This window comes from Schistocerca piceifrons, chromosome 5 (assembly GCF_021461385.2).
Source record: "Schistocerca piceifrons isolate TAMUIC-IGC-003096 chromosome 5, iqSchPice1.1, whole genome shotgun sequence".
Taxonomy (NCBI): domain Eukaryota; kingdom Metazoa; phylum Arthropoda; class Insecta; order Orthoptera; family Acrididae; genus Schistocerca; species Schistocerca piceifrons.
The window spans coordinates 115,381,486-115,393,535 of record NC_060142.1 but is presented as its reverse complement, the minus strand read 5'-3'; positions in this window follow the sequence as shown (position 1 = coordinate 115,393,535).

Sequence of the window (12,050 nt, the reverse complement as noted above, 5' to 3'; positions counted from 1 at the left end):
GAGTAGGTATTAAAGTCCATGGAGAAGAAATAAAAATGTTGAGGTTTGCTGATGACATTGTAATTCTGTCAGAGACAGCAAAGGACTTGAAGAGCAGTTGAACGGAATGGACAGTGTCTTGAAAGGAGGATATAAGATGAACATCAACAAAAGCAAAACGAGGATAATGGAATGCAGTCGAATTAAGTCGAGTGATTCTGAGGGAATTAGATTAGGAAATGAAACACTTAAAGTAGTAAAGGAGGTTTGCTATTTGGGGAGCAAAATAACTGATGATGGTCGAAGTAGAAAGGATATAAAATGTAGACTGGCAATGGCAAGGAAAGTGTTTCTGAAGAAGAGAAATTTGTTAACATCGAGTATAGATTTAAGTGTCAGGAAGTCGTTTCTGAAAGTATTTGTATGGAGTGTAGCAATGTACGGAAGTGAAACATGGACGATAAATAGTTTGGACAAGAAGAGAATAGACGCTTTCGAAATGTGGTGCTACAGAAGAATGCTGAAGTTTAGATGGGTAGATCATATAACTAATGAGGAGGTATTGAATAGAATTGGGGAGAAGAGGAGTTTGTGGCACAACTTGACAAGATGAAGGGTTCAGTTGGTAGGACATGTTCTGAGGCATCAAGGGATCACAAATTTAGCATTGGAGGGCACCGTGGAGGGTAAAAATCGTAGAGGGAGACCAAGAGATGAATACACTAAGCAGATTCAGAAGGATGTAGGTAGCAGTAAGTACTGGGAGATAAAGAAGCTTGCACAGGATACAGTAGCATGGAGAGCTGCATCAAACCAGTCTCAGGACTGAAGACAACAACAATAACAACATACAGGCAACTTATCCTCTGCTTTCTTATAATCTTTATTGTCTTGTGCTAAAAAAATGTAGCTGACTCAAAACTTAAGGTCTATCTGGAGCTAATTAGCATCATAGTTATCTAATCAAATCAATGACTGCAAATACTCAGAATTTAGCCACAGTTTAATAACTGGTGGTAATTACATACTTGAGAGCACAATTCTACTCTTCACCATAATACCGTCAACTGTACTGTGCACAAGGCATGCATAGCCACATGTATGTAACCACTCATCACAAAGAACACACACAAAATAATAATGACACTACAATTAAATCACTTTTACTAGGTTACTGTTATCTATTGAAATCGCTGTACATCCATAAAGAAATGCGTTAATGAACAAAGAGGACTGGCTCCTACACTTAGTGCAAAACATGCATCCCCACTATGTGCAACAAAAAAAAAAAAAAAAGTCCTAAACTCAACAATTAATTCCAGAGAATTATCTAACATTAATTTAAAATTTGTTAAATAATTAGTGCTGCAAAAATTCGTACTGGATCCTCCCAACTTCTCAAGTTTAAAGTTCGTTACCAACACGTGGTACGAACCATTGTGTAGCCTCAAGTTAGAAAAATACTTGAACTACCAAATCAATCCAATAAAACTGCTCAGATTTACTTGCCCACGAATATAGCAAACATTTAGAGGCAATTACGAAGGAAGAAACCTCAAAACTAGATGTCTTAAGACACTCATAGTTTTATGCCATGTGAGCTCAGCACAACATACCAAGAAAAGAACGTCAACTCCGACAAATACTTTATAAAACAGTACATGAAAATAAATCATTTACCCAATCTTGTTACTGAGAAACATTTAAATGAAGATTTCACAATGCAAATGTGCCACGCTGAAGTCCAGCATCGCTCTTAGCTGCGCAGTTACGACGAGCTAATCAGTCAAAAGAACAAACATCACTACGTTTTCAGACATTTCACTGTCGATGGTAACTTTAATTAGCACTTTATGAACCTGATCGACGAAGAGGTAATTCATTTTGCTACAAAATTTTCTTATCAGATGGACACGTGACGCGGAGACATCTACAGCCTGGACCTTTCGCCAACACAATGCAAACATGGCCAATCCTGCGGCCACTGTCTCCGTGGTTTGAACCACCACGAGGAAGATGCCTCCCACTCTCTAAGTGACCTTCCATCCTCTGTACTATTAATACTTGCAGAAGGACTCTGCTAGTCTCTTTGCTCAACCTTTTCCACTGATCTTTCTTTAAAAACCACCACCTTCTAAACATCTTTAGTTATTTTTCTACCTTCTGCTATCTGCACAAACACACTTTCAGCCATTCATACGTTTGAGAGGAAAGATAAAATAGGATAAAGAAAGTGTGACTGAAAGAATAACACTGTTTATTAGCATATCCATATCCCAGTGACCATGGTGTGATGAGATCTTAACCTGTAGCTTCTCACTGTGCTACCATTAACTACTATAATCAGTACTAAAATCATTTTCAAAGGCTCAAATGGAGTGTACAACCAGTACCGCTTCCCCCTGAAGCACTACCTTATTTATCGGCAGCTTCTTCGCAAGAGGGCAGTGATAAGAAAGAAATGTAAAGTAATGCAGGAGAAACAAGATAAGCCTGCGGTTACCATGACACATTCAAATGCTCTAAGGTCACAGGGTGGTCCTGTAAACTTAGAGATTTTTCCCTTGTCCCCTAGGGCACGATCTGGATACCAACCATGGCCAACCGACAGAGGTTGGTGGGTGGCAGCAGCGTTTTTGTCCATTAGTACCAGATGAGGGGAATTTAGAAGTCAAAGGGCATAGCAATAATGACAGTCTTGGGCCCGTTCTGCGATTATAGGGTATTGTATGCTCTCGAGCTATCACCTTTAACTGGTGATGTGCTATTCATCCAGCAGTCAGGTAGTAATGTAGGACCATCAACGGACATTGAGATTGTGTCCAGTGAGCAGTTGAAAACTAAATTCGACGATTGGAGGAAACCTTCTGGTGTTGCAAAGTATGATTCAGAATAAAACAGTATTGAATGACATTCAAAGAGAGTACCAGCTGTTACAGGCTGCCTACCCACGATTAAAAGGGCAGCTTAGCCAGACTGCAGAACTGATCCCACGGGTCTGACAGAAGAGAGGGTGGATAGACACAGCAAGTCGGATTTTAAAGACTGTTATAGGTACCTTTGGTGCATAAGATCTAGATAAATTAATTTTGGTCATACAACAGCAACAATGAGACATGGAGGACAATCAATGGATTGTTGAGTTCCATACTATACAGCTGGCAAATCTCGAGAAAGACCTGGTAACTAACACCCTAGACTCTACCCTTCTAGCCTCTCTGGATCAAATGCTTGCTGCCCAAATAATACTGAACATCCTCTGGGATGTATGAGAAAGTACCACATGAGCATAAGAACTAGCTCATCACAGTTGGAACAAGTGCACTAGTGGCATTCATCATCTTAATGATAACAGCCATCGTTTATTGCCACCTCAAGTGCAACAAGATTGGAAAGGCATGGTGGAAGGCAGTTACAAGCGTGTTTTAACATCTGTGGAGAGTGTGACATGGGTACAGTGAGAGAGGTCTTTATGAACTAAAATAGGTGGGTTCATGATGCGAGATGAAATTGAAGATTGGAAATTTGAAATGAAATTCCTCATTTGTAACATTAATCAGCATAGATCTTGAGGGTCGCTTTTTTGCTGCTTGGAGAAAAAATCTGATGGAATTCTCAGGGTTTAGCCATACACCATTTCTGTTGCTGAAGTACCAAGGCCTTTTCTGCACTCCAAGTAACACCAGTGGCATGGTGGTCAACTAGGAAGACTTGTGACACATTAAAGCCACCTTCAGTGTCCTGTGTCAGTCAGCGTTGCTTGCTGGATGGTAGCTGCTGGAATGATAATGAGTACACCCACTTAAAGTAGTTAGCTCATCGGACAAAGGTGGCTCAAATTGTCGATCTTGATCTGATGGCACAACTTTAGGGCTCCCAAACCCTGAAATCCATGCAGTCAAAAAGGCCTGTACAACTCTCTCTGCAGAAATGTCCATAATAGGTGTGGCTTCGACCGAGAGAGTAGACCTGTTTATAGCCAGGAAAATATATCTGAATCCTTGCACTGGTGGTAGTGGCCCTGTGAGGTCTACATGGTATAAGAAAAAAAAAAAAAAAAAAAAAAAAAAAAAAAAAAAAAAAATGCATGTTGTTTTTTGATAAAGAGACGAGAATTTTGTGGACGTGGTGTCTGACTTCTGCTGACTGACAAGGCAAGGCAAGGCAAGGCAAGGCAAGGCAAGGCAAGGCAAGGCAAGGCAAGGCAACAAACAATAATCGTGTCATCCTCTTGGCAAAACATACCTGCCCGTTACCATACATATAGTAGTGTTGGGTCCAGAATATGCAAGGCTTTGAACTGCGTCACAATGGAAAAGAATGCAAGATCAGGGTCGACTCTGAGAAAAGCCGCACCAGTCGAGGAAGTTGCCCATGGGTACTTGTTTCAGCTGCACTCCAGGTTTTTTTTTTTCTTTTTTATTTTGCAAGGAACTCATGTAAGTCCTCGCCTATTTTCTGTGCCATAGGTAGCTGAGTTACATCCATTCGTGCTGGAGAACCTTTTGATTCTTGCGAAATAGTGGGCAACTACATTATCAGCTTCTCAAATGACACAAAAATTGCTAGTGAACTGCGGGATAAATTCTAACTGGCGAAACAGCCAAGGAGAGCAGGAATTTTGGGAGTTGTTAAATGCCAAAGAAATTGGTTTATGTTTGGTAAAGACAGTGAAGTGGCATGCCTTAACTTGTGGTCAGAAATGGCTAATTGTCGACAGTTTGCGATCATAGGCACTCCATTTAGCATATGTGTCAGATGACTTTTGGAAAAAAATTGAGGGACTGCCATGGCCCTTTTATCTTGTGTTGCAGCACTTTTCCTGTAGCAGTCTGGCTAGTGTTTACAATGACAGCCATTGGCGCTGAAGGCAGAGGGTGAGCGAGAGTGACTGCATCTCGCAAGAAGGATTTGACTTTGTGGAAAGCAGACAACATTTCAGGTGTTCATCCGATGGACCATTTTCCTCGAGAAATTATACTGGAAAGCAATGCTGTGAACAGCACCTGGACAGCTGCTAGTAGGGGGGCAAGACAGATTCTGAGCAATCTTATGGGTTGCCTACATCAGGGGCAGGTATGCACTTAGGGACAAAGCTATTGTTCTCCTTTGATTGACAGGTACTTAGCCTCTTGTTCTTCTTTGATTGACAGGTCCTTAGCCTATTGCTCTGTTAAATGGTTTTCCATGTTGCTGCACTTAACCTACTGTCCCCCCCCCCCCCCCATCCCCTCCCCCCTCAGGAAAGTCATCACCTCTCGCAGCTACAGGTACACTTTCAGGTCTGAGTTAACCTATTGTTCTATTAAGTGCTTTTCCATGTCACTCATTTCCTTTTGATTGACAGGCACTTAACCTATTGTCCTCCCACCCACTCCCTGCTACAGGTACACTTTAAGGTCTGAGATATTAGAATAGGCTCCCCTCTCACTCTTATCAGTTTGATTGACTACTTAATTAAATTGATCAATTAGTTAATCTCTCTGGTGGGAAAGTGCCACATCCCTCCTGGTGGGAAGTTAAAATTCCATCAGAACAATGCAACCTCTACTAACCTAAGAAAATGGTGGGAAGATAATTTAGGTCACATTGACTACTTAATTAAATTGATCAATTAGTTAACCTCTCTGGTGGGAAAGTGCCATGCCCCCCAGGCAGGAAGTTCAAATTCCATCAGTACAATGCAACCTCTACTAACCTAAGAAAACTGTGGGGAAAAAAGGGCACCTCCACTAACCTAAGTCATCCGACCGCCACCTCTTCCTATGAACTGGCGGGGAAAAAACTCAATTGATCGATCATTTGGAGAGTATTCGATTGTAGTGTATGGAACATTGTTTAAACAATTTAGACATTGTGTGGAATATTGTTTATTTAAACAATTTATGGGATTCAAGGCATTGTATGGAATATATGGAAATTGGTGGAGTGGAAGGATCTCATAACAGGAAATTCAAGGGTATATTGTTTATTTCTAAAAAAATCAGTTTGTGGTGGTTGGATTTCTCTTGCTCAACATTCCCTGCTATCTGGAAACACGTAGGTCTTGTAAGAAGTACTTACATGGAGCAGACATGATGCATAACCTAATGTTTGGCATTGTACTCTGGGTGTCTTAACCTAATGTTTGGGCCTCTGTCGGCACTTAACCTTTTGTTTTGTTAAGTGGTTTTCCATGTTACCCGCATTTCCTTAAAATTTTCTACCGCCATTGATACCAAATGAAGTAATTAGTTATGTCCTACCACCATTTTCTGGTACACTTTTCGAATTTCACATGCTTTTGAAAGCCATTTCTGGCATATTCTTCTTTGCCACACGTCCCCTTAAACTTTTGTACTGTGTTTTACAAAAAAAATTATGCAAATTAACCTAGTGTTCTGCACTTAACTTGCTGTTCTGCTCCATGTCACCCACTCACGCACACTCCCCCCCCCCCCCCCCCCCCCCCGCCAATTAACTACTGGACCGCTAACACCACAGTGATACAAAAAATTTCTGCAAATTAATTAAATCGGTATTCTTCACATGTATGCGATAGTTTTTCTTAATTCGCAGCATCCTATTGGTCGGTGAAATCAATAGAATATAGCTTAAACAAAAGATTGATAATAAAAAACACATCCTGCCATTTGACACCCGACGCCACTGCCATGAGCCACTGCCACTGCCGCAGCCACCGCCACCGCCGCGAGCCACCGCCAGACGCAAGCCATCGCTCTCACACCACTGAATTCTTCTAGTGTTATACTGGTGTGATGGAACTCCAAGGCATGCTCAGGCAGCCCCATATGCGAGACACCTCCAGGCAGCACTTGTCTTTAACGTTGATGACAGGGTAGCACAGGGCGCATTGTTCTTAGCGCGACATTAGAGATGCGTCTACCCGTACTTAACCACCCAGCATGCTCACACAATTCCGCGAAGTGTGCATGCGTAGCTACAAACCGTTGCAAGCGCATCTAACAACATTCTCAACCTTATACTGATGTCATATGACTATGTAAAAATAAGAACCGAGTCAACCTCGAAGAAACTGTATAGTGTCCCAGAAATAGTTAACACTCATTTTCCTTATGTCTCAGTTTGAATGCATGGAACTTCATGCCCTAACAGAATCTGTTTATGAAAATAATGAGAATAATGTCAAAAGCAGTCTTCATCACAGACCTAATGAGGTACCCCTCAATTGTATGTTACCCTTCCTGCTTCTAACACACAAAAATGTCCCCTCCGCTGTGTAGAGGCTCCTATATCCCAGCACAAAGGATGTGAATGAATCGGGCATTATGTTTGGCTCTTATCGAATTTACCCACTGAATTACTGATGCCATTGGTATCGAAGCACTGTCCACCTTTTTTCCTTCTGCAGACGAGACTTTCAGCAGTTATTTTACACATATCGCCATATTGCACTGGCAATTAAATCTTACAAACTACCATACATATCGTCAAATACCGAAAGACTCTTACTCATTCACACTGCTCTCTCACCGAGGACAGGAGCTTGATATTAAAACGTGAAACTGATCTGCGACCCATCAATATATCACCACATACCCTACATAACATCAGATACAGAAAGACTTCTACTCAATTGCACTGCTCCCCCACTGAGGACACGAGCTTGAATATTAGTGCGCAAAACCAATCTCCAACCCAGAAATATATCACTGCATACCATGTCACTGTAGTAAACATACAATTCATATCCTGCGCCAAACAAAATCATCCCTTTTACATCATTCATACATATACCATGAAGACAGACAGTACCGTATATAAACTCCTCTCAGCACTAGATATTTTCCCACAGCCACCGATAAGGAGTCATCCACCCCCAACGCGTGATCAGAGCACCTCATCGGTCCGAAGTCCCTCTCAGAACTGTTCTACAAATTCGTGATCATTTAACCTTGGCACAAACATGTTCATGTTTCTGCTCCGAACCTGCTTCCTTGCTTTTCTACACACATCTCCAGACTCAGGGATTACAAGAACACATGTATTTTTTCGCATGATTCACCATAATATTATACCATTTTCGCGGTACTTCTCGATATCAAGCACTAGGCAGCATCCTACCGATCGCTAGCGCAACATAATTCGCAAGATATAGATTGGAAATTATTTCTCTGCAAACCCCAAACTTTAGTGAGGTGCAGCATGCTGTAAACCACCACTGAGTAACTAGAAACAAATAAAGGAAACTGATGTTTCCACTCTCGAATACCGATATCGGTGATGTAACAGGTTCCAAATCATCCCTATAATTTACAAGCCAACTAAGGTCTTTCCCATGTCTAGAGAACAGACAAACGTGTCTTTCACATGCTAGATGCACACACCACAATCGATCTTCTCTCAACTAAATAAAGGTGTGAAATGTGCAGAAGCAGTCAACAGAACAATTTACATGGAAGGAAATAATGCTCCAGTGCAAACACACCTCCATACACAACCATCTCAAATTTCCACTTGATCATGAAAGTCGCCCAACACATACGAAGTATTAGTTTGCTATTCAGTCGTCTAGAGGATGGCAAAGTTAACTCAGATACATTCCTACACTCCAACAGGCCTTTGCATTCGGACGGCTGCTGCTGTTAACAGGGAATGTGAATCATTCCCACCACAGACCATGCATACACAGAATCATTCTAGAAAGCTGGTCACATATATGTTTTATCATTACAGTTACAATTAAATGTTATGATTGCAGTCTCAATTGAACGACATTTGACAATGAGTGAAGTATCGGAAATACACCCTGCTGAAGGCTGTGGCTCTGGAAATGGAAATATCTGTACCTTCATTACGACTGGACATAGTCATTTCCTTTACACATGTTGGAACACAAACACATACATTAGAAGCCTGATGCTCAAATGCAAACATATCACGTGCCCCGCACTACTACTAGGTATAATACTTGACCGATAAATGATTCTACACGATGCAAAATAATACTGACAAAAAATCAACGATGGGTGGGCATGTCTCCTAGGTTTTTCTTGTGAGTGCTACCACTGTGTCTTAGAAAGAGAGACGTAATCAGCCAGATGTTAAAAAAAACCTGATCGCAACAACTACTGCATGTTACTGTCACAAGCGATCTTGGTTCTACAGGTGCACACAAGTATCCATGTTAAAAGCTGTACCTGCTTTACAAATCGAGGTACACCATTACCTCTGAATGAGGTGGTTTTTTTTCCAGACAAATACCGTGACGGTGCTCATAGGAATGTGTATTATCAGACCAACACATAGCCAATGATGCAACCTCATGATAAAATTCCTGCATTATGAAAGTGATTCAGCTAAGGAACGTGGTATGTAAGAGGTATTTGTGACTCCCTCACACCCGCGCCAGCTAGGTAATTCTGTAGTATTTGTAGCGCATTCTGTCTCAATACCATATCAGAGGTTCTGTGATATATCCACTGAGTTATAGGCGATGACTGATTGAGAAGGAACACAAACAGTAGTAGTAGATGATGTGCTGATTGAGGTCGTAAGAAAAAAAAAAAAAAATGTACACTAGCTTCTCAGATCTCTAGTGTTACGCTATCCGCTAGAAATGATGTCCATGACTTGGAATCGGGTCTTTCCATTCAAGCACATATCCTATTGACAATTCCTTTAATGATTACAACCACTAATCTGCAAATTATCAGGAAACAGAGTAAGAGCCAAAATTTTTTCTCTTCTTTTGGTACATCAAGAACTGATTTACAGTTGGATCAGCAGCTAAAATTATACATCCTTAAACACAATGAGATTGTAAAACAAAACGAAAAGTAATCCAACATTTGATTGACGTAGGGTCACACAGAAAATCAACATTTTGCAAATCGTGGAAAGAATGTTGAATTAGTTTTGCCCCTAAGCAAATACAATGAAATCTTGGGATACCATCTACAGAAGACAACAGTGTTCTCTGGATTGTCCAGTCACATTCAAAGCAACCTAATATTGATACAAAAAGTCTAAACACAGGATCCAGGGTTGTCACCAGTTTCCCCAGGTGAAATTCCCTGATATTTCTCCAATTTCCAGGCAAATTTTAGCATTTTTCCCTGATAAATTTTGACATTTCAAGGATAAGTTAAGACATATGTTCACAATCTGTCTTTGCAGCTACAGTACTGGAAACAATAGCGCAAATGAGGAAATATCTAAAAAGAAAGTTGCAAGCAGTTGTCTTTTACTGATATGAGCAAAAATCTTAAGTATCAATATCTTTTGTAATGAACTGTTTCTAGAAGGGGGAAACAAATCGAATGGTATATGCATTTCATTAAGATCACTGATTCCTTAGAGTCCCAAGACAGATTTAAAATACCTTCACTGATTTCAGAAATAACCTCAAAAAAGTAGGCCTCTTGAAAGAAGTCTATAAGGTGCTGAAGAACTGTGTAAACGAACACTGTAGGTGACTGCCAACAAAATGTTGGTTCTGCTATGTTCGTTATTGTGGGTTATTACCCAAGTGTTATATCTACTATTTTAGAGGAATGTGTGATTTTTCTTTGAGAAATATATCAGTACAAAGTGTAAAAAAACCTCCACCAACTGCCACAATTTTCTTCTTCTTATCGTCCATACTTTCTAACATATAAACTACTTTTGAAGTGCCAAAATGTACTAGAGCAAATAAAATGTCTATAAATGCCACATTGTACAACATACTTGTGGTGAGACAGTCACAATTCTTGAAATCCGTCGCCCATAGTATCTGGCCTACTGAGGAGGACTGCAGTCCTGAGTCCGTGGATAAACCATGAAAATCTGCTGCATTACGCCACACACAAAAAGACCCAGCCAGTGGACAGATCGGTGAGACTAGATCCGAAGGGCGGGGCCTGCACATTAATGGGAACCGAATGGCTTCAGATCAGCAAGCCCAATCCATTACAGACACCCGCAGAAACAGCCTCTGGTTTTGGCCCGTCATGGAAATCCACTCATGTGGCCAGCTATTCATGAGCCACAGACAGAATGTTGATGAAATGAGACCATGGTGATTAATCAATGCAATAAATAAGTTGTTCAAATACACTGAGAATCAATAATAATGAGTACAGGAAACAGTTCACTATAAAGATGATTGCTGAGCCACAGACAAGCACATAGGAAAGGCAGTGAGATAGCTCACAACCATAGCTTTTGTCAGAAAATGAGAGTGCACACCCATTCACACAATCAGTCACACACAACTCATGCACACATGACCACTACCTCCAGTCGCTGCATCTAGAGTCTCTGAGAATCAGATCCAAACAAACCACTCCTCATGACTCTCTGCCTCTCATCAGCAGCTGCTAGGCTAGCTGCAAGAAGTAGTGACAGGTGGCAGCACTGACTGCAACCTAAGGGGAGTAGTAGGAAGGGGAGAAGCAGTAGGAGTGAGGGAGTAGGGAATTGGCACATGTACTCAGCTGTACCCAGCCAACGGTGATGATTGACACCTCATTTCATCTGCTGAGACAAAAATAAGATTTTTCCAGTGTTTTTTCTTTCAGATTTCCCTGATGTGTTTGAAATTCCCTGAATATTCCCAGATGTAGGTTGGAGTGATAGGATCGCTGACTTCAGGCAGGGACCCAATCCTGTGGGGTATAACACGGAACCCATGCCCAGGGTTACAGGTGAAGACCTTAATGGCAGCAATGGTGGAGAAGAAGGACTTCAGAACGGCGAAGCTGGCAGATGAGGCAACCCTCCTTTCTGGCGATTAAATGAGAGGGGAAATACCATTTAGCTGTAGTGTCTGTACTCCAGATGGGCGGCTGCAAAAGGCATCTGTTCTCCAGGTTAGGGGCGGCCTAATTACATGCTGGCAGTAGCTATAAAATGCTCTCAGCGACAGACGAAGTGACCTGTCGGTTGAGGAATCTTTTGTCGCGTCTATAGCTATAAATTCAGAGCATGCTAGGGCATCCCCCCGAAGCGACGTGTGCTACTTGCGCCCGAGTGACGTGACAAGTGAGTGAGGGTTACCTACTCATGGACGTGGTAGGTTAAAGAAGTTAGTCCAACCTAAACAAATAATGAGATTTGCTACCCTC